Here is a 27,897-nt window from a genome sequence, read left to right as displayed (position 1 = left end):
ACAACATGGCGTCTTGGTTAACAACATCTGACCTTACATTAATTACATATGACCTTCCATAACTGTCCCCAAGGGACCCGGGCTGGCTCAACGCGATTGCCACTGCGCTGACAAGCCATTCACCTCTGCAGCTAGGGGTTCGGATCCCGCTCTCGGCTACATGTGAATTGAGTTTGGTGGTCTCAGCTCGGCCCCCGGTGGGTGTGCTATGCGAGGTAAGCCTGCGCTTAGTATGCCCACCTCCCTCCCACAAAAACCACCACACTTACACACGCACTCGCAATTGGGTTAACATGCACGCACTCTGACCATGCGGTCTCTAAAAAGAGAGGCGAAGGACTAACGGGGCTGGTTGAGCGGGCAAATCCTCTCACTCCCTTATAGGGAGTCCCTCTGCCCCGTGGGGCTTCGAAGCGGAGCAGGTAGGACGGTCTGTGTGGGAGGACCCCCTCACACCCGCCATTGCCACCCGGGGCATGGAGAAAGGTGGCAGATTACCTCTGGGGGAGGCCTGCCTACTCCCAACTCCTGCAGTCCGGCTCCTCTCTCGAGTACACGCACAAAATACACTTTAGGGAAAAAAAAACATAACTGTGACCAATAACTTACCAGGATGATATTTATTCCGGATACGCCTGACCCGGTTCATCTGGCGCCTCTTCAGGTCGGACCACTTTTTGAGGATCGCCATGCGAGTGTGTTCTTCGCCTAGTTCCTCAATCAGGGAGCTTATAACTCCCTGTTTTTCTTGCTGCCTCCGCAGCTCATCGTATCCTGTTTCCAGGAACTTCTGCAAGATGAAGAACAAAGTATATTGTAATACTTTTGTTGACAGCCTTATGGATATATGACATAAATGTATGCTATTCAACAATTGGAAGCATTCTCGCCTTATTAATCAATGACAGGGGTAACATGACAGATTTTATATACTGCCATTTCCGTCGCCACCTTTTTTACATAAATATAGCAGCCATTATCATTTGCATAATTATGAATATATACTAACTTTTAAACTAGACTAAAATGCAGTTGAAGATAATGAAATAACAGTGGTCAAAATACTTACACAAATCAGCAACTTTTCCTCAGATACAGTGAAATTACTTCCAACCATCTTGCTCTGCGATTGCGTTGCGATCATAAAGTTGGAAACTGGCAAGGGTCCAGGAAATGGTCGCGTGTTGTTCGCGTGTTGATTGCGCTGCTTGGACCGAGATGGGTCCATATGGCTTCGGCTGTATGGACCACAGTAACTCTTTTCCCTGTCAGGAGCCTAACGCCCCGGGGGGTCAGAGACGGGACCTTTTCGGAGGACCACTGACGTATGCAACCGTCGCAGTTTTTTGTGATGTCACTCTTTAGGTGTGTGCAAATTTTTCCTTGCACCGGGTGGAGTTTTTGGGTTGTGTTTTGCACGCCACAGGCTTTTCAACAGAAAATAACCAGCTGGAGGCAGAATGGTTGCAAAACACTACGGGTTTGTTACCTAACTCTGGGTTTCAAGACCAGTCCAACTCCAGCTGTTGCAAAACTACTACTCCCATCAGCCACGGTCTGTCAGTGCATGCTAAGAATTTTACTTTTGCTGCATCTAGGGTGCCACAGTTTAGAGACCCGTGCATAAAGGCCTGAAAAATGGGGGCCTGCAGAACTTACAATACTAGAAGTGCCAGCATTCCCAGGCATGCTGGAAGTTGTAGTTCTGCAACATCTAAAGGGCAATATGTATTCGAACGTCCTTGGGCCTTGAGGACACTGAAGTCAGGACGTTCGCATACGTCCTATGTCCAATAAAATGTTAAATTCATTATGCTAAATAACAAGGAAAAGTGCCTAAATACACATTTGCCAACCAGGGTGTCTGCAGCTGTCCAGGCATGCTGGGACTTGTAGTTTTGTAAAAGCAGGAGACACATTTTTTGTGAAATACTAATATCTGATCATATATACTAACTTTTAAACTAGACTTAAATGCAGTTGAAGATGATGAAATAACAGTGGTCAAAATACTTACACAAATCAGCATCTTTTCCTCAGATTTAGTGAAATTGCTTCCAACCATGTTGCTGTGTGATTGCGCTGCGATCATAAGTTGGAAACTGGCAAGGCTCCAGGAAATGGTCGCGTGTTGTTCGCGCAATTGCGCATGCGCGATCGAAAAATCGCAATCGCAATATGTATTTTGGTTAAAATATCATACATATTCGATTTCAGAGTGCTGCTACAGCAGTTTTCGAAATATCTGCAATCAATTTCGCATTCGCATGTTGCGATATTTCGATAAAATATCAGGAATATTCTGAGCCAATCAGAGCGCTCCTCCAGCATATCTCGAAATTGCGCAATAAATATCGCATTCGCATGTTGCGATATTTCGATAAAATATCAGGAATATTCTGAGCCAATCAGAGCGCTCCTCCAGCATATCTCGAAATTCCGCAATAAATATCGCATTCGCATGTTGCGATATTTCGATAAAATATCACGAATATTCTGAGCCAATCAGAGCGCTCCTCCAGCATATCTCGAAATTCCGCAATAAATATCGCATTCGCATGTTGCGATATTTCGATAAAATATCACGAATATTCTAAGCCAATCAGAGCGCTCCTCCAGCATATCTCGAAATTCCGCAATAAATATCGCATTCGCATGTTGCGATATTTCGATAAAATATCACGAATATTCTAAGCCAATCAGAGCGCTCCTACCGCAGTTATTAAAAAAATCGCAATTATTTTCGCATTCGCAATAGCGAAAAATCGCATTCAATTAATTTCGATAAAATATCACGAATATTCGAATTTAGCGAATATATCTCGAATATTCGAATATATATTCGAGATATATCGCGAAATCGAATATGGCATATTCTGCTCAACACTAGTCTATAGGCATTATATGTCAAAAGAGGAAAGAAGAAGAAGATAGGTCCTCATTTTTTCATGTGAGTTAGGAGCCCTTATTAATCCCATCATCCTGGCTGGGTCGTAGATGAAACGCTCACATCGCCTGCCAAGCTCCTCCCCCACTTTCTTTTTCTTCCTTTATGTTTTTACATTGCACCATCCAGTTCCCACAACCCAGACAGCTTGTCAGAGCAGCTTAAATAAAACAGGCTACGCGCAAGTAGGAAATGCCATTCAGTCCCCAATGATCCCCTAATACATTATGTTGAAATGATAATTGGTACCGAAGAAGGAAAACCGCTTTTTAGTCACCAAACTGTATTATCTGCGGCGATGCAAAATGAACAGATACATTAAAAAAAAAAAGTATATATATACTTCCCATCTGCTGAGTTCTGCAGTCTGCAATTCTTTTCAGCTGACATAATCCACATTGATTCGTTCAGCAGATAAAATTTAGACCCCTTCTGCCCTTTATGGGCGCAACATAATACGACTCTTTATTCAGTAACAATGTAGCATAATGGGATCAGAATGTACAAAATGACTGTACTTAAATTACTGTGACACACAAGGTCCCAACACAAATTGTGCTTTAAAGAGAGAGAGAGAAAAAAAATCTTTATTAAAATGTTCCTGCGCTAACAAGGTCAAAGCGGCGGCTAGTTACTTTTTTTTTAATTAGAGGAGAAAACACGATGTCATATAAAACCTGATACTGTAAATACAATGTTGCAGATGTTTTTTTTTTTCAGCAATAATCATGCTCAGCATAGAGGTTGTTGACTTCATTGTCATCTATAAAGTTGTCAAACCATTACGTCCTTCTTGACAAAAATGTTTATTAACTCAAAATTCTCAGGCCAAAACCAATAAGGTTTGTCAATGTATTTTAGATGTTGTCCCCCCCCTTTCTCTGTATTTAAATAATAAAATAAAAAAAATTACATTTTTGTATTTGAATTAATTTTTTGCATTTAAATTCAATTTTTTGGTATTAAATAAAAAAAAATGTATTTAAATAATTTTTTTATTTATTTTTTGCTCAGCATAGAGGTTGTTGACTTGTCATTGTCATCTATAACGTTGTCAAACCTTTACGTCTTCTTGACACAATTTTTCATTAAATCTAAATTCTCAGGTCAAAGCCAATAAGGTTTGTCAATGTATTTTAAATGTTGTTTTTTGTTTGTTTTTTCCCCTTCTCTGTATTTAAATTAAACTTTTTTAAATTACATTTTTGTATTTAAACTACATTTTTAGTATTTAAATAACAAAAAAATGTATTTAAATTCAATTTTTAGTTTTCTTTTACGTCTTCTTGACACAATGTTTTCATTAACTCAAAATTCTCAGGCCAAAACCAATAAGGTTTGTCAATGTATTTTAGATGTTGCCCCCCCCCCCCTCTTCTCTGTATTTAAATTCACTTTTTTTTAATTAAATTTTTGTATTTAAATTAATTTTTTGGTACGCCGCCGTACCTTACCTGGCGTACTTTCAAATCCTCAAAGATTTCCCGCCGTAATTTACGGCGGCGTAGTGTATTTCTGGCGGCGGAATTCAAACCGGCGCGTCGGGGGCGTGATTCATTTAAATAAAGCGCGTACCTGCGCCAATTGAACTACGCATGCTCCGCTTCAAAATTTCTCGCCTCGCTTTGCGCGAAATAACGTCGCAATTACTAGCTATGCGTAACTGATTCTATGAATCAGTCGCATAGTTAGGACGGCCGTAACACAGAGATACGACGGCGTATCAGGAGATACGCCGTCGTATCTCTTCCGTGAATCTGGCCCTTTGATATCTTTTATGTGAAACATTTCTAGAAGAGTTTTTTTTGCAAACAGTCTAGGCCTTAAAGTTTGTGAAATGGGAAACTGAAAGATTACAAAAATCAAAAAGATAAAGAGACATAGAAAAAAAAAAAAAAAAAGAATTTCCCACAAGCTCCCTTAGATTCTAAAAACAGGAATATATACATAATATCCAGTCTATTGTTGTAAACAACACGAAAGATTAAAACTTTGCTGAACACGTTCTTTTGTTTCCAACATTTGAGTACAACACTGGCAAGGTCTCTAGGGGTTCATATAAGTTCACGAAAAAAAAAAATAACACTTTATTTTCTTAAAACATCACCCCCCCCCCTTTAAAGCCCAAGCCTTGATGTCTGTTTAAAAACATCTTCTCAGTTTTTGAAATGCTACAGCTGGTGTGAAGATGAGCCCATCTACAACAGTACAATCGCCTTTAGATCTACCAACGTTGTTGTAATGCTTGACTGGATACAAGCTGACCCGGATATAAGCCGAGGCACCTAATTTTACCACAAAACACTGGGAAAACGTATTAACTTGCACCAAGTAAAAGGGCCTCGGGACTGATGGAAAGGGCCCCGAAAGCAATGGAAAAGGCCTCCATGGTCTCTTGCAGCAGGGCCCTGAAGGTTCAAGTTACACATCTTCAGCGATCCTTTTTTCTGGTGAATGTTAGAACCAAGGTTGCACTTGGAAGTGGGCCTTGGCATTCCGCCGCTGTGGATGGGGGCGCATGAAGGCAAGAAGGGGTCTCATTGGATCAGTGGAAAAAGGACCCAGAACCAAGTAAAAGGGCCTCGGGACTGATGGAAAGGGCTCCAAAAGCAATGGAAAAGGCCTCCATGGTCTCTTGCAGCAGGGCCCTGAAGGTTCAAGTTACACATCTGCAGCGATCCTTTTTTCTGGTGAATGTTAGAACCAAGGTTGCACTTGGAAGTGGGCCTTGGCATTCCGCCGCTGTGGAGGGGGGCGCATGAAGGCAAGAAGGGGTCTCATTGGATCAGTGGAAAAAGGACCCAGAACCAAGTAAAAGGGCCTCGGGACTGATGGAAAGGGCTCCAAAAGCAATGGAAAAGGCCTCCATGGTCTCTTGCAGCAGGGCCCTGAAGGTTCAAGTTACACATCTGCAGCGATCCTTTTTTCTGGTGAATGTTAGAACCAAGGTTGCACTTGGAAGTGGGCCTTGGCATTCCGCCGCTGTGGAGGGGGGGCGCATGAAGGCAAGAAGGGGTCTCATGGGATCAGTGGAAAAAGGACCCAGAACCAAGTAAAAGGGCCTCGGGACTGATGGAAAGGGCCCTGGAAGCAATGGAAAAGGCCTCCATGGTCTCTTGCAGCAGGGCCCTGAAGGTCCAAGTTACACATCTGCAGCGATCCTTTTTTCTGGTGAATGCTAGAACCAAGGTTGCACTTGAAAGTGGGCCTTGGCATTCCGCCGCTATGGAGGAGGGCGCATGAAGGCAAGAAGGGGCCTCATGGGATCAGTGGAAAAAGGACCCAGAACCAAGTAAAAGGGCCTCGGGACTGATGGAAAGGGCCCTGGAAGCAATGGAAAAGGCCTCCATGGTCTCTTGCAGCAGGGCCCTGAAGGTCCAAGTTACACATCTGCAGCGATCCTTTTTTCTGGCGAATGTTAGAAAAGTGAAGCAAGCATCTTATTGGCTGTTTTGGGTGACCTTGGGGTTTTTCTTTGGTGGTGATACATCATCTTAACCTCCAGATGGTTTGGGTAACACCTCAACGTGTTCCTTCTTTCAGTACTTGCATGTAGTATGCATGATGGGAGTGGTAGTCCCTCCAGATCTGCGCGGACCCCGGCCTGCACACAGCTGGCTCCGATCCTACAACAACATCCTCGTCTCTCTGGCATCTCTCACCATCTCACATCTGTATACAACGCGTGTGCTTATCTCCTCACATCCAAACAAATAAAACAAGACAATGTAAATGAAGTACGGCGGCGGGCCTGTAAAATCCAGGCTGTGCAGATGCACTATGGGAGCTGCTGGTAATTGTATCGCCAAATGAAATCAGGTCACTGCATAACACACATATATATCATTCCGTATATTGATGCTTGCTGCTAAAAACGCACGATAACTAGCCAGCCAAACGCCGAGCTCGGCGCATTTTCACATAGATCGTCCTGTATGGCCATCATCTAACTTATAATGTTTGTAAACCCAAAATCTATATATTTTTTGTATGTTTGCCGTCATATCTCAGTTTTCTAAAAGCAGACCCTTTTTACCGCTGATGGGGCATTACGAAAGTAGGCCTTCTTCCACATGGCCACATAGGCCTAGATTCACGTACGGCCGATCTACGTTGCGCGGGCGTAGCGTACCGTATTTATGCTACGCCGCCGCAACTTAGAGAGGCAAGTGCTGTATTCACAAAGCACTTGCCTCCTAAGTTACGGCGGCGTAGCGTAAATGGGCCGGCGTAAGCGCACGTAATTTAAAGTAGGCTGTAGGGGGCGTGTTGTATTTAAATGAGGCTTGACCCCATGTAGATGCATGGCCGAACGAACGGCGCATGCGCTCGCATGCTCAGTATCACGTCGTATTTACGCCCAAAGATACATCAGCTCAATGCCTGTGACGTGAACGTAATTTACACACAGCCCTATTTGCGTACAACTTACGCAAACGACGTAAAAAGATACGCTTGTTCCGACGTCCATACTTTGCATGGGATGCGCCACCTAGAGACCAGCTTTATCTTTACGCCGGCATATCTCTAACGTAAACAGCGTAACTAATTGCGACGGGCGCACGTACGTTCGGGAATCGGCGTATCTAGTCATTTGCATATTCTACGCCAAACTCAACGGAAGCGCCACCTAGCGGCCAGCGTAAATATGCACCCTAAGATACGATGGCGTAGGAGACTTACGCCGCTCGTATCTTAGCCTAATTTAAGCGTATCTGGTTTCCAGAATACGCTTAAATTTCCGACGGCGCAGATACGGACTTACGACGGCGTATCTACTGATATGCCGACGTAAGTCTCTGAGAATCTGGCCCATACACTCTATTGCCAAGAGTATTGGGACGCCTGCCTTTACACGCACATTACATTTAATGACATCCCAGTCTTAGTCTGTAGGGTTCAATATTGAGTTGGCCCCACCCTTTGCAGCTATAACAGCTTCAACACTTCTGGGAAGGCCGTCCACAAGGTTTAGGAGGGTGTCTATGGGAATGTTGGCCCATTCTTCCAGTAGCGCATTTGTGAGGTCAGGCACTCCAATCCATTCCAAAGATGTTCTATAAGGTTGAGGTCAGGCCAGTCAACTTCCTCCACCCCAAACTCACTCATCCATGTCTGCTCCCCGAACCCACCCACTTGTGATATTAGCGAATCAACATTCCCTATCGTCTTCCTGCTTCTCCTCCCGGCCAATCAGGACAGGAAGCGGGTCCTAAGACCAGATTGGCCAAAGGGGAGAAGTGGCCGGATTAGCCAGGAGGGGAAGCCGGGGGAAGCTGCCCGCCACCTGGACAGGGTACATGCGGGGCTTGAAAGCGGGGAGGAAGATTTGTTTGCCCCCCCCCCCAAAAAAAAAAAAATATGGAGCACCAGCCGCCACTGGTATTGGGTTTGGCCATCCTTGAAATCTTGCTATGAAAATAATTCAGTTTTTTTTTGGCAGTTAAAGTGGTTGTAAACCCTTTACAACCACTTTATGCTACAGGTAAGCCTACATTAAGGCTTACCTGTAGCTACCCAGCATCTCTCCCAAACCTGCACGGTTTAGGAGATGTCACTTGTCCCCTGCATGTGTCGAATTTGTCATCAGCACATGCGCACTGGGGCAAACCGAAGCAATGCCACCTAAGTGCCTTGACTCCAGTGACCGTGCCGTTACCGGCGGCTCCTGCGCGCATGCACGGAGTGACGTCACTGTGGCTCCAGCCAATCACAGCGCCTGAGCCGCGATACCCCGAAGTAACCTTCGGGGGAGATGTCGCCGCCGGAGGGGGTGGGTAGTGGGTGAGGACAGCTGCTGGGACTTCGATCACAGGTAAGTGTTTACAACTACTTTAAATAAACTGACCGGCGTGTAAAAAATTCACGCATCATCATTGGATTCGTTGTCTGTAAACAGCAAAAGTCAAAATGTAACTGTAAAGGATTTCAGTCGAAGGTCATGGAAAGGGTTAAAGAGCATGAAACTGTATATAGACATTCCTACAGAGAGAGAAAGAAAAAGAAGAAGTTGGAGCAAAAGAAACTGTTCCCCACAAAGCCCGGCTTTTGTCCTTTCACTGAGTCTATGGATGAGAATTAAGCAATAGCCGAGGATTAATTCCTTTGCGGTGGGCCCCGGACTATTCACTCCATGGAAAATCATCCATTCTTTTTGTGACAGGCCTGAGTGTAGGGTGACTACATTTCCAAACTGCCATTCAGGGACACCCCCCGACAACATCCCGCCCCCATCACGACTAGTGTTGAGCAGAATATGCCATATTCGATTTCGCGATATATCTCGAATATATATTCGAATATTCGAGATATATTCGCTAAATTCGAATATTCGTGATATTTTATCGAAATTAATTGAATGCGATTTTTCGCTATTGCGAATGCGAAAATAATTGCGATTTTTTAATAACTGCGGTAGGAGCGCTCTGATTGGCTTAGAATATTCGTGATATTTTATCGAAATATCGCAACATGCGAATGCGATATTTATTGCGCAATTTCGAGATATGCTGGAGGAGCGCTCTGATTGGCTCAGAATATTCGTGATATTTTATCGAAATATCGCAACATGCGAATGCGATATTTATTGCGCAATTTCGAGATATGCTGGAGGAGCGCTCTGATTGGCTCAGAATATTCGTGATATTTTATCGAAATATCGCAACATGCGATTGCGATATTTATTGCGCAATTTCGAGATATGCTGGAGGAGCGCTCTGATTGGCTCAGAATATTCCTGATATTTTATCGAAATATCGCAACATGCGAATGCGATATTTATTGCGCAATTTCGAGATATGCTGGAGGAGCGCTCTGATTGGCTCAGAATATTCCTGATATTTTATCGAAATATCGCAACATGCGAATGCGAAATTTATTGCAGATATTTCGAAAACTGCTGTAGCAGCACTCTGAAATCGAATATGTATGATATTTTAACCAAAATACATATTGCGATTGCGATTTTTCGATCGCGCATGCGCAATTGCGCGAACAACACGCGACCATTTCCTGGAGCCTTGCCAGTTTCCCAATATTACAGCAACATGGTGGGAAGCAATTTCTCAAAGTCTGAGGAAAAGTTGCTGATTTGTGTAAGTATTTTGACCACTGTTATTTCATCATCTTCAACTGCATTTAAGTCTAGTTTAAAAGTTAGTATATATGATCAGATATTAGTATTTAACCAAAAATGTGTCTCCTGCTTTTACAAAACTACAAGTCCCAGCATGCCTGGACAGCTGCAGACACCCTGGTTGGCAAATGTGTATTTAGGCACTTTTCCTTGTTATTTAGCATAATGAATTTAAAAATTTTTTGGACATAGGACGTATGCGAACGTCCTGACTTCAGTGTCCTCAAGGCCCAAGGACGTTCGAATACATATTGCCCTTTAGATGTTGCAGAACTACAACTTCCAGCATGCCTGGGAATGCTGGCACTTCTAGTATTGTAAGTTCTGCAGGCCCACATTTTTCAGGCCTTTATGCACGGGTCTCTAAACTGTGGCACCCTAGATGCAGCAAAAGTAAAATTCTTAGCATGCACTGACAGACCGTGGCTGATGGGAGTAGTAGTTTTGCAACAGCTGGAGGTGGACTGGTCTTGAAACCCAGAGTTAGGTAACAAACCCGTAGTGTTTTGCAACCATTCTGCCTCCAGCTGGTTATTTTCTGTTGAAAAGCCTGTGGCGTGCAAAACACAACCCAAAAACTCCACCCGGTGCAAGGAAAAATTTGCACACACCTAAAGAGTGACATCACAAAAAACTGCGACGGTTGCATACGTCAGTGGTCCTCCGAAAAGGTCCCGTCTCTGACCCCCCGGGGCGTTAGGCTCCTAGGCTCCTGACAGGGAAAAGAGTTACTGTGGTCCATACAGCCGAAGCCATATGGACCCATCTCGGTCCAAGCAGCGCAATCAACACGCGAACAACACGCGACCATTTCCTGGAGCCTTGCCAGTTTCCAACTTATGATCGCAGCGCAATCACACAGCAACATGGTTGGAAGCAATTTCACTAAGTCTGAGGAAAAGTTGCTGATTTGTGTAAGTATTTTGACCACTGTTATTTCATCATCTTCAACTGCATTTAAGTCTAGTTTAAAAGTTAGTATATATGATCAGATATTAGTATTTAACCAAAAATGTGTCTCCTGCTTTTACAAAACTACAAGTCCCAGCCCAGCCCAGCATTTTAGTCTAGTTTAAAAGTTAGTATATATGATCATATATTAGTATTTCACAAAAAATGTGTCTCCTGCTTTTACAAAACTACAAGTCCCAGCATGCCTGGACAGCTGCAGACACCCTGGTTGGCAAATGTGTATTTAGGCACTTTTCCTTGTTATTTAGCATAATGAATTTAAAAATTTTTTGGACATAGGACGTATGCGAACGTCCTGACTTCAGTGTCCTCAAGGCCCAAGGACGTTCGAATACATATTGCCCTTTAGATGTTGCAGAACTACAACTTCCAGCATGCCTGGGAATGCTGGCACTTCTAGTATTGTAAGTTCTGCAGGCCCCCATTTTTCAGGCCTTTATGCACGGGTCTCTAAACTGTGGCACCCTAAATGCAGCAAAAGTAAAATTCTTAGCATGCACTGACAGACCGTGGCTGATGGGAGTAGTAGTTTTGCAACAGCTGGAGGTGGACTGGTCTTGAAACCCAGAGTAAAGTAACAAACACGTAGTGTTTTGCAACCATTCTGCCTCCAGCTGTATTTTTCCTGTTGAAAAGCCTGTGGCGTGCAAAACACAACCCAAAAACTCCACCCGGATGCAGTGAAAAATGTGCACACACCTAAAGAGTGACATCACAAAAAACTGCGACTGGTACATACGTCAGTGGTCCTCCGAAAAAGGTCCCGTCTCTGACCCCCCGGGGCGTTAGGCTCCTGACAGGGAAAAGAGTTAGCAACGCATATCTCCCCTATACGTGTATCCTGTGTTGTTAATAATATATTCATAATTATGCAAATGATAATGGCTGCTATATTTATGCAAAAAAGGTGGCGACCGAAATGGCAGGATATAAAATCTTTCATGTTACCCCTGTCATTGATTAATAAGGCGAGAATGCTTCCAATTGTTGAATAGCATACATTTACGTCATATATCCATAAGGCTGTCAACAGAAGTATTACAATATACTTTGTTCTTCATCTTGCAGAAGTTCCTGGAAACAGGATATGATGACCTGCGGCGGCAGCCACAGAAAAGGGCTGTGGTCAGCGCCCTAATCGCTGACTTTGGCGGCCAACATGACCACAAGGCCATTGTTAAGAAGTGGTCTGACCTCAAGAGGCGCCAAATGGGTAATGTCAGACGTCTTCGGGCTAAATATCATCCAGGTAAGTTATTGTTGACAGTTATGTTTTTTTTAAAAAAAGTGTATTTTGTGCGTGAACTCGAAAGAGAGAGGAGCCGGCCTGCAGGAGTTGGGAGGCCTCCCCCAGAGGCAATCTGCCACCTTTCTCCATGCCCCGGTTGGCAATGGCGGGTGTGAGGGGGTCCTCCCAACCCAACCTCGCATAGCACACCCACCAGTGGCGGGGCTGAGACCACCAAACTCAATTCACAGGTAGCCGAGAGCGGGATCCGAACCCCTAGCTGCAGAGGTGAATCAGTTGTCAGTGCAGTGGCAATCGCGTGGAGCCACCGCAGCTCCTTTGGTGACAGTTATGTAAGGTCATATGTAATTCATGTAAGGTCAGATGTTGTTAACCAAGATGCCATGTTGTGCTAACATATATCACCACCGGCCAAGGTATTCATAGTACTGTTGAAAAAAGACATGGGGCAGCAGACAGGAACACAGAAGTTATGTGGGAACATAATTTTCCCATTGCTTTGCATGGGACTTTAAAGAAAAACCCCGACCATGGCAAGTGGGGGTGGGTAAGGTTTAAACCACCTATCCTATGTTTGTGGCTGACATATAAGTAACCTGTGTGCCAAGTTTCATATAAATATCTTTAGCCGTTTGTACGTGATGCTGGAACATACATACATACATACATACATACATACATACATTTATGCACACACACACGTTGAGTTTTATATATATAGATTACCACTAAATTCCTGTGTTAGGAGTGGGGTTGTTATAGTAATCCCGTGTGCTCCATCAGGCCCTTTTTTTAACATGAGATGGTCTGAACAAAACAAAGGAGACAAAAACAGCTCATTTTAACATGGTTGCATCCCAGCTCACGCTCAGTCCCCTGTAGTGCCCACAAGACCCTTTAATATAACATTGTCCCATTGGTTAACTGTCTATATAAATCAATTTGTATTCATATACAATACAGCACAGTACACAGAATTTGCATACGTCATTAGAAAACATTTTTATAATATATGAACATTGTGTTATTATAGGAGCTCCAATGCCAGTTGTCCGCGCCAAGCGCAGAAGGCGCCAGGCCGATGAGGAGGAGGAGGAGGATGCGGCAGAGGAGGATGCGGCAGAGGAGGACATGGATGAGGAGGAGCAGCCAGGGCCCTCCCACTCCCCAACCCCAGCTCCTGTTGAGGAGCAAGCTGAGGAGATTCCCCCCCCCACCACCCCAACTTCTCAAGCGGAAGAGCAGGAGGAAGAGAGCGTTCCTGTGAGCCTCGCTCAGGAAGGTAAATATGTGCACAATGATTAATAACATTTCAACAACAAAATGTAGATATAAAAATGGACAACATATAAAGCGCACCTGTCAGATTGTAGAACCATAATATGGTATTGATGCTAGAAGTATACAGGTAGTGCATAATTATTAGGCAAGTTGTATTTTTTGAGGATTCATTTTATTATTGAACAACAACCATGTTCTCAATGAACCCCAAAAACTCATTAATATCAAAGCTGAATTTTTTTGGAAGTAGTTTTTAGTTTGTTTTTAGTGTTAGTTATTTTCGGGGGATATCTGTGTGTGCAGGTGACTACTATTACTGTGCAGAATTATTAGGCAACTTAACCAAAAAATAAATAGATACCCTTTTCAATGATTTATTTGTAACAGTGAAACCAATATAACATCTCAACATTCACAAATACACATTTCTGACATTTAAAAACAAAACAAAAACAAATCAGTGACCAATATAGCCACCTTTATTTGCAAGGACACTCGAAAGCCTGACATCCATGGATTCTGTCAGTGTTTTGATCTGTTCACCATCAACATTGCGTGCAGCAGCAACCACAGCCTCCCAGACACTGTTCAGAGAGTTGTACTGTTTTCCCTCCTTGTAAATCCCACATTTGATGATGGACCACAGGTTCTCAATGGGGTTCAGATCAGGTGAACAAGGAGGCCATGTCATTACTTTTTTTTATTTAATACCCTTTCTTGCCAGCCACGCTGTGGAGTACTTTGACACGTGTGATGGAGCATTGTCCTGCATGAAAATCATGTTTTTCTTGAAGGATGGTGACTTTTTCCTGTACCACTGCTTGAAGAAGGTCTCTTCCATAATCTGGCAGTAGGACTGGGAGTTCAGCTTGACTCCATCCTCAATCCGAAAAGGCCCCACAAGCTCATCTTTGATGATACCACCCCAAACCAGTACTCCACCACCACCTTGCTGGCGTCTGAGTCGGACTGGAGCTCCCTGCACTTTACCAATCCAGCCACGGGCTCTTCCATCTGGCCCATCAAGACTCACTCTCATTTCAGCAGTCCATAAAACCTTAGAAAAATCTTTCTTGAGATATTTATTGGCACAGTCTTGACGTTGCAGCTTGTGTGTCTTGTTCAGTGGTCGTCGTCTTTCAGCCTTTCTTACCTTGGCCATGTCTCTGGGTATTGCACACCTTGTGCTTTTGGGCACCCCAGTGATGTTGCAGCTCTGAAATATGGCCAATCTGGTGGCAAGTGGCATCTTGGCAGCTGCACGCTTGACTTTTCTCAGTTCATGGTCAGTTATTTTGCGCCTTTTTTTTTCCACACACTTCTTTTGACCCTGTTGACTATTTTGAATGAAACGCTTGATTTTTCGATGATCACGCTTCAGAAGATTTGCAATTTTAAGAGTGCTGCATCCCTCTGCTAGATATCTCTCTATTTTGGACTTTTCAGAGTCTCTCAAGTCCTTCTTTTAGACCATTTTGCCAAAGGAAAGGAAGTTGACTAATAATTATGCACACCTTATATAGGGTGTTGATGTCATTAGACCACACACCTTCTCATTACAGAGATGTACATTACCTAATATGCCTAATTGGTAGTAGGCTTTCGAGCCTATACAGCTTGGAGTGAGACAACATGCATAAAGAGCATGATGTGGTCCAATTACTCATTTGCCTAATAATTCTGCACTCCCTGTATGTGTTAGACACACAACAAATGTATAGACATGATAATGATTGATTAATAAGCAAAAAAAATATTTTATGTATTTGTTAACGGTCTTTGTAATCAAATTGTTTTTTCTTATATCATAACAGCTGTAAAAGAGATTATGCAGAGACAAGCAGCAATAACGAAAAGGCAAGAATTAATTATTGCTAACCAGAGGAAAATGTGCTATTTAGCCAATCAAAACAAGCAACTGGAGGAGCAACAAATGAGAGAAATGCGTGAATTGGAAAAATTGCAAAAGCGCATGAGCCAATCACTTTGATTTTTTTTTTATAATAAAAAATATTATTTTTTGGAAATGTTTCATTTCTTTTTGAGATAGATTTTTAGGTTTTTCAACACATCTAACTTCACATCGAACAAATCAACATCAACACATCTAACTTCATAATAAGCAACAACATTTTATACTATTAATTTATTTAACACAAACCTAGGACAAACTAAAGCACACGGACACAGACACGACGAACACAAAATAAACTGTTGAAAAATGAACATAACAAAAGCAACAATATATATATATATATATATATATATATATATATATATACCGAGAGAGAGAGAGAGCAAGAAAGAGAGAGAGAATGCAGATGAGCTCTTGCAGACAGCCCAATGGTTGCAGTATAAATGCCGCAAAACAGGGTTTAACATAAGGTTCATTGTTATAGTTACACTTGCTGTTTAGATCCGGTCTGGTAGCTTGTAGCGGAGGCTGTTGGTGGATCCGCTGTGCCAGAGAGGTCATGAAGCTTTACTCAGCATGGAGGCAGCAGCAGTAGTATTAAAATATAATGTAACTAGACAATGCATTTCCTGAGGAAAATGCGAGTGGGAATGCTGAATAGCTTAATTGCTGAGCCCCTTGCCAAAGACATTCACCATAACCACTACACTATCTTTAGGACACACAGCTTCTTTCTCTATCTGCAAAGTATAGAGTATGCTGACTTCCTGGTCGCCCCTCCCCCCTCAAGAGGTTTCCCCTCCCCCCCAGGTCAGTGAGGAGGAATATTGCACTGAGGTCAGGAAAGTTATTTATGGAAAGAAATAACATTACAAACGCTTTTAATTCACAGATCAAATACATGATTTAAGCCTCCAAACAAAGCTTAATAAATCCTCAACCGTACATGCGATCGATACAACGACTACACCGTTTGAAATACACGGCCCTTGTGAACGCATCGATATGAAATTTATGTTGATAAACTTAAAAATGTGACATAGGTGTATTGACTGAGCAGCAGAAGCAGCAGTAGTAGTATTAGCAGTAGTAGTTGATACAGAGTCAGATATAGGGTGTGAAATAACTGCTGACATAGGTGTCTTGACTGGGCAGCAGCAGCAGCAGAAGCAGCAGTAGTAGTATTAGCAGTAGTAGTTGATACAGAGTCATATCACTTGGGCAGGAGGTGCCATGATGAACAGCAGTGGTAATAAGAGTATATAGGGTGTGAAATAACTGCTGACATAGGTGTCTTGACTGAGCAGCAGCAGTAGTAGTATTAGCAGTAGTAGTTGATACAGAGTCATATCACTTGGGCAGGAGGTGCCATGATGAACAGCAGTGGTAATAAGAGTATATAGGGTGTGAAATAACTGCTGACATAGGTGTCTTGACTGAGCAGCAGCAGTAGTAGTATTAGCAGTAGTAGTTGATACAGAGTCATATCACTTGGGCAGGAGGTGCCATCATGAACAGCAGTAGGAATAGGAGTATATAGAGTGTCAAATAACTGCTGACATAGGTGTCTTGACTGGGCAGCAGCAGCAGAAGCAGCAGTAGTATTAACAGTAGTAGTTGATACAGAGTCATATCACATGGGCAGGAGGTGCCATGATGAACAGCAGTAGGAATAGGAGTATATAGAGTGTCAAATAACTGCTGACATAGGTGTCTTGACTGGGCAGCAGCAGCAGAAGCAGCAGTAGTATTAACAGTAGTAGTTGATACAGAGTCATATCACATGGGCAGGAGGTGCCATGATGAACAGCAGTGGTAATAAGAGTATATAGGGTGTGAAATAACTGCTGACATAGGTGTCTTGACTGAGCAGCAGCAGTAGTAGTATTAGCAGTAGTAGTTGATACAGAGTCATATCACTTGGGCAGGAGGTGCCATGATGAACAGCAGTGGTAATAAGAGTATATAGGGTGTGAAATAACTGCTGACATAGGTGTCTTGACTGAGCAGCAGCAGTAGTAGTATTAGCAGTAGTAGTTGATACAGAGTCATATCACTTGGGCAGGAGGTGCCATCATGAACAGCAGTAGGAATAGGAGTATATAGAGTGTCAAATAACTGCTGACATAGGTGTCTTGACTGGGCAGCAGCAGCAGAAGCAGCAGTAGTATTAACAGTAGTAGTTGATACAGAGTCATATCACATGGGCAGGAGGTGCCATGATGAACAGCAGTAGGAATAGGAGTATATAGAGTGTCAAATAACTGCTGACATAGGTGTCTTGACTGGGCAGCAGCAGCAGAAGCAGCAGTAGTATTAACAGTAGTAGTTGATACAGAGTCATATCACATGGGCAGGAGGTGCCATGATGAACAGCAGTAGGAATAGGAGTATATAGAGTGTCAAATAACTGCTGACATAGGTGTCTTGACTGGGCAGCAGCAGCAGAAGCAGCAGTAGTATTAACAGTAGTAGTTGATACAGAGTCATATCACATGGGCAGGAGGTGCCATGATGAACAGCAGTAGGAATAGGAGTATATAGAGTGTCAAATAACTGCTGACATAGGTGTCTTGACTGGGCAGCAGCAGCAGAAGCAGCAGTAGTATTAACAGTAGTAGTTGATACAGAGTCATATCACATGGGCAGGAGGTGCCATGATGAACAGCAGTAGGAATAGGAGTATATAGAGTGTCAAATAACTGCTGACATAGGTGTCTTGACTGGGCAGCAGCAGCAGAAGCAGCAGTAGTATTAACAGTAGTAGTTGATACAGAGTCATATCACATGGGCAGGAGGTGCCATGATGAACAGCAGTAGGAATAGGAGTATATAGAGTGTCAAATAACTGCTGACATAGGTGTCTTGACTGGGCAGCAGCAGCAGAAGCAGCAGTAGTATTAACAGTAGTAGTTGATACAGAGTCATATCACATGGGCAGGAGGTGCCATGATGAACAGCAGTAGGAATAGGAGTATATAGAGTGTCAAATAACTGCTGACATAGGTGTCTTGACTGGGCAGCAGCAGCAGAAGCAGCAGTAGTATTAACAGTAGTAGTTGATACAGAGTCATATCACATGGGCAGGAGGTGCCATGATGAACAGCAGTGGTAATAAGAGTATATAGGGTGTGAAATAACTGCTGACATAGGTGTCTTGACTGAGCAGCAGCAGTAGTAGTATTAGCAGTAGTAGTTGATACAGAGTCATATCACTTGGGCAGGAGGTGCCATGATGAACAGCAGTGGTAATAAGAGTATATAGGGTGTGAAATAACTGCTGACATAGGTGTCTTGACTGAGCAGCAGCAGTAGTAGTATTAGCAGTAGTAGTTGATACAGAGTCATATCACTTGGGCAGGAGGTGCCATGATGAACAGCAGTGGTAATAAGAGTATATAGGGTGTGAAATAACTGCTGACATAGGTGTCTTGACTGAGCAGCAGCAGTAGTAGTATTAGCAGTAGTAGTTGATACAGAGTCATATCACATGGGCAGGAGGTGCCATGATGAACAGCAGTAGGAATAGGAGTATATAGAGTGTCAAATAACTGCTGACATAGGTGTCTTGACTGGGCAGCAGCAGCAGAAGCAGCAGTAGTATTAACAGTAGTAGTTGATACAGAGTCATATCACATGGGCAGGAGGTGCCATGATGAACAGCAGTAGGAATAGGAGTATATAGAGTGTCAAATAACTGCTGACATAGGTGTCTTGACTGGGCAGCAGCAGCAGAAGCAGCAGTAGTATTAACAGTAGTAGTTGATACAGAGTCATATCACATGGGCAGGAGGTGCCATGATGAACAGCAGTGGTAATAAGAGTATATAGGGTGTGAAATAACTGCTGACATAGGTGTCTTGACTGAGCAGCAGCAGTAGTAGTATTAGCAGTAGTAGTTGATACAGAGTCATATCACTTGGGCAGGAGGTGCCATGATGAACAGCAGTGGTAATAAGAGTATATAGGGTGTGAAATAACTGCTGACATAGGTGTCTTGACTGAGCAGCAGCAGTAGTAGTATTAGCAGTAGTAGTTGATACAGAGTCATATCACTTGGGCAGGAGGTGCCATCATGAACAGCAGTAGGAATAGGAGTATATAGAGTGTCAAATAACTGCTGACATAGGTGTCTTGACTGGGCAGCAGCAGCAGAAGCAGCAGTAGTATTAACAGTAGTAGTTGATACAGAGTCATATCACATGGGCAGGAGGTGCCATGATGAACAGCAGTAGGAATAGGAGTATATAGAGTGTCAAATAACTGCTGACATAGGTGTCTTGACTGGGCAGCAGCAGCAGAAGCAGCAGTAGTATTAACAGTAGTAGTTGATACAGAGTCATATCACATGGGCAGGAGGTGCCATGATGAACAGCAGTAGGAATAGGAGTATATAGAGTGTCAAATAACTGCTGACATAGGTGTCTTGACTGGGCAGCAGCAGCAGAAGCAGCAGTAGTATTAACAGTAGTAGTTGATACAGAGTCATATCACATGGGCAGGAGGTGCCATGATGAACAGCAGTAGGAATAGGAGTATATAGAGTGTCAAATAACTGCTGACATAGGTGTCTTGACTGGGCAGCAGCAGCAGAAGCAGCAGTAGTATTAACAGTAGTAGTTGATACAGAGTCATATCACATGGGCAGGAGGTGCCATGATGAACAGCAGTGGTAATAAGAGTATATAGGGTGTGAAATAACTGCTGACATAGGTGTCTTGACTGAGCAGCAGCAGTAGTAGTATTAGCAGTAGTAGTTGATACAGAGTCATATCACTTGGGCAGGAGGTGCCATGATGAACAGCAGTGGTAATAAGAGTATATAGGGTGTGAAATAACTGCTGACATAGGTGTCTTGACTGAGCAGCAGCAGTAGTAGTATTAGCAGTAGTAGTTGATACAGAGTCATATCACTTGGGCAGGAGGTGCCATCATGAACAGCAGTAGGAATAGGAGTATATAGAGTGTCAAATAACTGCTGACATAGGTGTCTTGACTGGGCAGCAGCAGCAGAAGCAGCAGTAGTATTAACAGTAGTAGTTGATACAGAGTCATATCACATGGGCAGGAGGTGCCATGATGAACAGCAGTAGGAATAGGAGTATATAGAGTGTCAAATAACTGCTGACATAGGTGTCTTGACTGGGCAGCAGCAGCAGAAGCAGCAGTAGTATTAACAGTAGTAGTTGATACAGAGTCATATCACATGGGCAGGAGGTGCCATGATGAACAGCAGTAGGAATAGGAGTATATAGAGTGTCAAATAACTGCTGACATAGGTGTCTTGACTGGGCAGCAGCAGCAGAAGCAGCAGTAGTATTAGCAGTAGTAGTTGATACAGAGTCATATCACATGGGCAGGAGGTGCCATGATGAACAGCAGTAGGAATAGGAGTATATAGAGTGTCAAATAACTGCTGACATAGGTGTCTTGACTGGGCAGCAGCAGCAGAAGCAGCAGTAGTATTAACAGTAGTAGTTGATACAGAGTCATATCACATGGGCAGGAGGTGCCATGATGAACAGCAGTAGGAATAGGAGTATATAGAGTGTCAAATAACTGCTGACATAGGTGTCTTGACTGGGCAGCAGCAGCAGAAGCAGCAGTAGTAGTATTAACAGTAGTAGTTGATACAGAGTCATATCACATGGGCAGGAGTTGCCATGATGTACAGCAGTCTTAATAAGAGTATATAGGGTGTGAAATAACTGCTGACATAATTGTCTTGACTGATCCAAAGGAGTCATGGGAGAAAATCATGTGGTCAGATGAGACTATAATATAATTTTTTGATCATAATTTCACTAACCGTGTTCGGAGGAAGAATAATGATGAGTACCATGCCAAGAACGCCATCCCTAATGTGAAGCATGGGGGTGGTAGCATCATGCTTTGGTGGTGTTTTTCTGCACATGGGACAGGGTGACTGCACTGTATTAAGGAGAGGATGACCGGGGCCATGTATTGCAAGATTTTGGGCAACAACCTGCTTCCCTGAGTTAGAGCTTTGAAGATGGGTCGAGGCTGGGTCTTCCAACATGAGAATGACCCAAAGCACACAGCCAGGATAACCAAGGATTGGCTCTGTAAGGAGCATATCAAGGTTCTGGCGTGGCCTAGCCAGTCTCCAGACCTAAACCCAATAGAGAATCTTTGGAGGGAGCTCAAACTCCGTGTTTCTCAGCGATAGCCCAGAAACATGACTGATGTAGAGAAGATCTGTGTGGAGGAGTGGGCCAAAATCCCTCCTCCAGTGTGTGCAAAGCTGGTGTAAAACTACAAGAAATTTTTGACCGCTGTAATTGCAAAGAAAGCCTACTGTACCAAATATTAACATTGATTTTCTCTGATGTTGAAATAGTTATATTCAGCACTGTAAATACATCAGGTCCGGGGCTTCATCAGGGAATGCATGGCAAGGGACCCTTCAGCGCCCTGAACCGACGACGGGTGCCAGAAAGTCACCGCCGATCCAGGACTCATTCATCTTTATGAATGTGAGTCTGTCCACGGACTCTGTGGACAGACGGGTCCTCTTGTCCGTGACCACCCCACCTGCCGCGCTGAATGTCCGCTCAGATAGTACGCTGGAGGGGGGGCAAGACAATAACTCCAGCGCATACTGAGCGAGCTCGCGGCAGGTGTCCAATCTGGCAACCCAGTACTCCATGGGGTCGTCGGTGCTCATACTGTCAGAAGCACCGACGGACGCCATGTAGTCTGCCACCATGTGGGCCAGCCGCTGGTGGTGACTGCTGCTGCTGCTGCTGGTGGTGGTACTGGGTCGCTCGGTTTGGAAGAACATCCTCATCTCTTCCATTAGGTCCCCTGCTCGGCTGCAGCTGGGTGCAGCCACCTGCTGGGTGAGATGAGGGGGGACAACTGGAGGCCGGGGAGTTGCCTGCTCCAACCGTCTGACAATGGCTGCCTGCAGTTCCTCCATCCGGTGCTGCCTCCGGCTGGCTGGGATGAACTGCTCCAGTTTCCCCTTGCACCTGGGATCCAAAAGGGTGGCCATCCAGAAATCATCCCTCGTCTTGATGGTCTTAACCCGGGGGTCCCTCCTGAGGCATCTGAGCATGTGGGCAGCCATGGGGAAGAGCACAGCCCGCTGTGACTCCTCAATGCTGGCCAGGTTAATGAGGTGCGACTCTTCTTCCCTGAGGCGCTGCTGGTCAAACTCAGACATGCCCAACCCCCGGACTATCGGTGCCCCCAACACCGGCTCTCCCTCCTGACCAGGCCCTGACTCCGGGACGACACCAGCAACCACCTCCTCCTCCTCTTCATCATCATCCTCCTCCTCCTCCTCCTCCTCCTGGTCCTGGCCCTGGTCTCGGTGGAGCATTGCTGACTCCTCCTGCTCCACCAAGGCACTCTCCCCAGCCTCGAGCAGGCGATCTAGTGTCCTCTCCAGCATGAACAGTATTGGCAGCACGCTATTGAGGCCAATTTGCTCACTGCTGACCATCTTGGTCGCCTGCTCGAAGGAGGACAACACTTGGCAGACCTGGTTTATCTGCCCCCACTGCGCACAGGCGATGAAAGGGAGTTGTGGTGAAGCCCTCTGAGTGCCTAGTTCCATCAGGTACTCCCTCACCGCCCTTTGCTGCTCCCACAACCTCTTCAGCATGTGGAGGGTGGAGTTCCACCGCGTCACACTGTCCACAATCAGCCTGTGAAGGGGCAGATTGTACTTCCGCTGCAATTTGGACAGGGACGCGGTAGCGGTTGGGGAGCGCCTGAAGTGGCTGGCAATCCTACGCGCCTTTGCCACAATGTCACTCAACCCTGGATAAGTGCGCAGGAACTTCTGCACCACCAGGTTGAGGACATGTGCCAGACAGGGCACGTGCGTCAGACTGCCAGCATGGAGGGCGGCGAGTAGGTTGCTGCCGTTATCGCAGACAACCATACCTGGCTGGAGCCTTCGGGGTGTCAGCCACTTCTGGACCTGAGCTTGAAGTGCTTTCAGCACTTCTTCTGCAGTGTGTCTCCGGTCCCCTAAACTAACAAGCTGGAGCACGGCCTGACAGCGCACGTGCCCCACACTTGAGTAGCTACGGGGGCGCTTGCTGGGAGGCTCAGCAGCTGCGGAGACAGTGGCTTGAGGGAGACCAGCAGTTCTCCCCTGGACACCCCGGGGCGGCACCACAAGATCGGTTGCCGACGATCCCTCACCGACGCCTCGGAGGGAAACCCAATGGGCCGTGAAGCTGATGTAGCGTCCCTGCCCATGCCTGCTGGTCCAGCCATCCATTGTCAGATGAACCCTGTCGCTGACAGCGTGATCCAGCGACAGGGTTACATTCTGAACAATGTGCTGGTGTAGGGCAGGGACACCAGTCCTGGCAAAGAAATGGCGGCTGGGGACACGCCATTGGGGTTGGGCCTGCTCCAACATCTGCCTGAAGGGGTTGCTGTCAACTATGTTGAAGGGCAGCAGATGTTGGGCAATAACCCTTGCCAGGAGCCCATTGAGGGAACGCACACGTCGGTCTCCAGGGGGGAAGGGAGTGGTGCGGTCAAAGGCGTCTGAAATCGACGCCTGGCGCCGGACGGCAGTGCGGGACACAGACGTGGAGGGTGCTGTGGAAGTAGAGGTCTGGCTGCCGGTACCAGTACCTCTACTAGAGGGAGCGGGGGGGCATGACCTGCTGGAAACAGATGAAGATGTGGCAGGGGCTGCTGTACCCTGCTCACTTGTGGTGGTGGCGCTGCTACCACCACCACGCTTCATCTCCTCATACAACGCCCAGTGGTTTATCCTGAGGTGCTGGTTCAGGGCTGTGGTACCCACCCGAGCCAAACACTTCCCTCTCTTCACCCTCACTTTACAAATCCGGCAGATGGCCACGGTAGGGTTGTCTGCCACCAGGGTAAAGAAATTCCAGACAGGTGACTTCAGCACCGCCCTCCTGTCAGATGGGGTGACGCTTACTTGCACCTGCTGGGATTCGGTGCGCACAGGTGGAGCTGCCTGCTGCTGCTGCTGCTGCTGCTGCTCCTCCTCCTGACACCTCCTGCTGCCATCACCAGTGGAGACCCTGACGATGGTCTCCCTGGTGGTGACCTGGCGCACCGTTTCACCAGGGTGCCTACCTTCCCCGTCGTCACTGACGTAGTGAGCCGACGCGTCAGATGGCAACCATGATGGGTCACCCTCTTCGCCCCCAGAGATGTCAGACCAAGGGCTGAGATGTGTTGGTCTGAGGGAACCACGTGACATGGAGCCTCTAGCCTGGCTCCGCTGTCCCCTCACCCACGCCTGGGTCTGACTAGGTGCTGCTGTTTCCTGCACCAAAACAGCAGCACCAGTTTGAAGGGATGTCTCTGGGATACTGCCAGCAGGTATCCCATCCTCCTCATCCATCCCTTCAAAAAGGTCCTGACCATCAGGACAGAGCTGGAGGTCTGCCTGATGCATGGCCTCCCCCAAGAGATCCCTATCACTGTCGCTGTCGAACAGTAAGATGCTGGACTCTTGGGGGCTGGGGGGGGGTAGTACAGGCAACGGTGTAATGGTGGTACTACTGTGAGTCGGGACCGACGACTCAGTGGCACTGCTGTGCCCCATGTAGTCCACCACTACTTGAGCCTGAGATGGCAATATCGGGCGGCTGCCCGATGGGAAGAACTCCCGGATCAGGCGTACTCCCCTTGCACCCGATCCTCTACCACTAGTAGGGGCACGAGAGGTACCCCGTGCTGGCAGCGATCCAGCACTGGGAGTAACTCCCCTACCCCTACTGCCACGGCCACGGATGCCGCTCATAATTGCTGATATGTGTGTGGGGGGGTTAAACTTTATTGGGGGGGAAAATGTGAACAAAATGTGTTTTTGTGTTTTTTTTACAAGACAGGCACGCAGACAAAGACGTACACAGACAGCTACTAAACTATAAGAAAAGTAGTACACCAGACAAGGACTACAAAATTAAAGAAAAAAAAAAAAAGCACTAAACAAACACTAACTTTTTTTTTTTTTTTTTTTTTTAAACACAGACACTAAACACACACTAAGCTAAGCTAGATGAAATAAATGTACACTAACAGTGTGTACACTTACTACACAAAATTTAACTAAACTGAACACAAAACTTAGCTTTTATAAAAGCTCTTTAGGGAAAACTAAACAAAATTTGAACTGAGATGCCTATCAAATATCACTGAACAGTGAACCTGCAAGATCTGACAGTAACACAAGATGAACAAAACTTAGCTTTTAGAAAAGCTCTTTTATAAAGCTCAGATCAATATGTGTTCTGAAATCTCTTGCAAATATAACTGAACAGGGAGGATTGCAGGATCAAACAGTAACACAAATGAAAAAAACAGCACAAAACAGCACAAAACGTAGCTTTGAAAAAAGCTCTTGGGTCTATTGCTTTGAAAAAAGCAGTTGATATACTGGAAAAGATCCACTGGAATCACTAAATAGCAATGCTGGTGATGATCTAAATCAATCAAGAACAAAGACACAGGAAACCAGGAAACCAGGAACACAGAAACAGCCTCCACACTCTATAGCAAGCTTCTGAATCTGCAATGAAATGGTGCTGGGAGTGAGCTTATATAATGTCCATGCAGGCAGGTTCCTATTGGTTGCTAACCTGTGACGAGTGTGGAAGGAGAACTCTGATTGGCTCTGATGCAAAAGGGCGGAGCAAATAATCGCGCAATATTCCTATTGCCGAATATTCGCATTGCGAATATTCGGCAATATAAAATGATCGCTTCAGCTACTCGGCCCAATGGCTCTAATCATACCAGCAATGCTTTCAGACGTCTATGGAGATCACTAGGATGTGATCTGTTTTAAAAATGAAACTGTAAAAATCGCTCTGATGCGGAAGATCGGGGCGAGGAAAATAATCGCGCGATATTGCGTTTGCCGAATAATCGCATTGCGATCTTTCTGGAAAATTCAATGAACGCTTCAGCTACTCGGCCCAGGGTCTCTAATTATACCAGCAATGCTTTTAGACGTCGATGGAGATATCTAGGATGTGATCTGATTCAAAAAAAAAATTGTAAAAAATCGAATATTCGGAATTGCGAATATTCACCGCGAATTTCGAAATATAGCGCGATTTCTCGAATATGCTATATTCGAGTCGAATATTCGCAATGCGAATATTCGTGAGCAACACTAATCACGACCAATAAAGATGATTTTTGATACTTTTTTTTGCCAATTTTTGGAAAACAACAGCAAACAGTGATCACCAGTGGTTGTCAGCTTCATTATTGTCCCCCACTTGTGCCACCTTCTTCATTATTGTCCCCCACTTGTGCCACCTTCTTCATTATTGTCCCCCACTTGTGCCACCTTCTTCTTCATTATTGTCCCCCACTTGTGCCACCTTCTTCTTCATTATTGTCCCCCACTTGTGCCACCTTCTTCATTATTGTCCCCCACTTGTGCCACTTTCTTCTTCATTATTGTCCCCCACTTGTGCCACCTTCTTCTTCATTACTGTCCCCCACTTGTACCACCTTCTTCTTCATTATTGTCCCCCGCTTGTGCTAGCTTCTTCATTACTGTCCCCCGCTTGTGCCACCTTCTTCTTCATTACTGTCCCCTGCTTGTGCCACCTTCTTCTTCATTACTGTCCCCCGCTTGTGCCACCTTCTTCTTCATTACTGTCCCCCGCTTGTGCCACCTTCTTCTTCATTACTGTTCCCCACTTGTGCCACCTTCTTCTTCATTACTGTCCCCCACTTGTGCCAAATTTTTCATTATTGTCCCCCACTTGTGCCACCTTCTTCTTCATTACTGTCTCCCGCTTGTGCCACCTTCTTCTTCATTACTGTCCCCCGCTTGTGCCACCTTCTTCATTATTATCCCCCACTTGTGCCAGCTTCTTCAATATTGTCCCCCACTTGTGCCACCTTCTTCTCTATTATTGCCCCCCACTTTTGCCACTTTCTTCTTCATTACTGTCCCCCGCTTGTGCCACCTTCTTCTTCATTACTGTCCCCCGCTTGTGCCACCTTCTTCTTCATTATTATCCCCCACTTGAGTCACCCTTCTTTTTCATTACTGTCCCCCACTTGTGCCACCTTCTTCTTCATTATTGTCCCCCGCTTGTGCCACCTTCTTCTTCATTATTGTCCCCCACTTGTGCCACCTTCTTCTTCATTACTATTCCCCACTTGTGCCACCTTCTTATTCATTGCTGTTCCCTCAGTTGTTGTCCCCCTATGTCACCTTTATTGTCTCCCTGTGTCACCTTCATATCCCCCACTTTCCAGCTTCATTACTGTCCTCCAGTGCCCCCCACTTGTGTCACCCTCTATTCCAATCCTCGCCTTCCAATATCCTCTCTGGTAAATGGTTGTCTACTGGTCTGTCCGGGGTCCCTCACACTGTCGGGTGGGGTGGGCCACGGCCA

The sequence above is a fragment of the Rana temporaria genome, chromosome 11 (genome assembly GCF_905171775.1).
Source record: "Rana temporaria chromosome 11, aRanTem1.1, whole genome shotgun sequence".
NCBI classification, from domain to species: domain Eukaryota; kingdom Metazoa; phylum Chordata; class Amphibia; order Anura; family Ranidae; genus Rana; species Rana temporaria.
This window is presented reverse-complemented; position numbering follows the sequence as displayed.